This window comes from Phocoena phocoena, chromosome 19 (assembly GCF_963924675.1).
Source record: "Phocoena phocoena chromosome 19, mPhoPho1.1, whole genome shotgun sequence".
NCBI classification, from domain to species: Eukaryota; Metazoa; Chordata; class Mammalia; order Artiodactyla; family Phocoenidae; genus Phocoena; species Phocoena phocoena.
The window spans coordinates 28,317,314-28,318,363 of record NC_089237.1 but is presented as its reverse complement, the minus strand read 5'-3'; the positions used below and the strand labels follow the sequence as shown (position 1 = coordinate 28,318,363).

The window sequence follows — 1,050 nt, the reverse complement described above, 5'->3', positions numbered from 1 at the left end:
TTCACAAGGGGCAGAACATAGTAAAGTATTTATCTTTCATTCCACAAGGTGGTGTGTTTTATGTATAAAATACTTGAGGTAGTGTTTTTATTCTGAATCTAATGATGTGCTTTTTAAATGGTTTTCTTATTTTTGCCTTGTTAGTACATCACTTAGTATCCTGCCTCTGGATCTAACAAATTGCCTGATGCCAATGTAGATACAAGTACTTGTTCCCAGATTGATAACATATGCCAAGATTTTCTGTATTGCCCTCCACTTCTGGGGGTATTCTTTTTTTTTTTTTAAATATGGAATGCTTCACGAATTTGCGTGTCATCCTTGCACAGGGGCCATGCTAATCTTCTCTGTATCGTTCCAATTTTAGTATATGTGCTGCCGAAGCGAGCACTGGGGGTATTCTTGACCCTGATCTCAATGAGAACTTCAAATGTGTTCCCTCTCTGCAAGATCACTTTCTGTGTGCTTTTCCCCCCGTGGTTATGGCTTTAAAAATTAAATATACTTTAGAGAAATAATATGATCCTTTACTTAGAAATATTATTGGCATATAGTATAGGGCTGAATGAGATTTGTGAAATAATATTAGAAGCTATTTAAAACAAAAGTTGAAGAATTGTTGGCAATAAAGTTCACCAACTTTAACCTAAGAATCTACTTAGAGCTTTCCAAACACCTAGGATTCTGCCTTTCTTCTCTTCCATAATGACTTCTTCAACCAAACCCCCTCCCAAATACTCTCAAAAGAGTCTAAGATTAGTTTCAAGGAGTCTGGGTTAAAGGTGTTTGATTTCTGGTTCTTTATGTTTGCCTCCTACATCTTTGTTTCAGATACATCTGTAAACTGAACATCAGTGGGTAAGGTAAGGTACAGACATTTACAAACTGCAGTGTATATTCAGAGTACATTTGCCATTCATTCATTCATTCTCTCACTCATTTTTCAAATATTTATTAAATGCCTTCATTGTTCCAGGCATTGTATGTTAAGACTGAGGGTACACAAATGTAAAGTAGATAGCTAGTGGGAAGCAGCCACATAGCACAGGG

At 36.3% G+C, this 1,050-nt stretch overlaps 1 non-coding gene across 1 annotated transcript; it reads right to left on the bottom strand.

The window, feature by feature from the left end:
* Window positions 1-284: 284 nt before the first annotated feature.
* LOC136139545 (U6 spliceosomal RNA) lies at window positions 285-391 on the bottom strand. The gene has a single exon (XR_010657069.1). It is a non-coding gene; the product is annotated as a U6 spliceosomal RNA (small nuclear RNA).
* Between the last annotated feature and the right edge of the window lie 659 nt (window positions 392-1,050).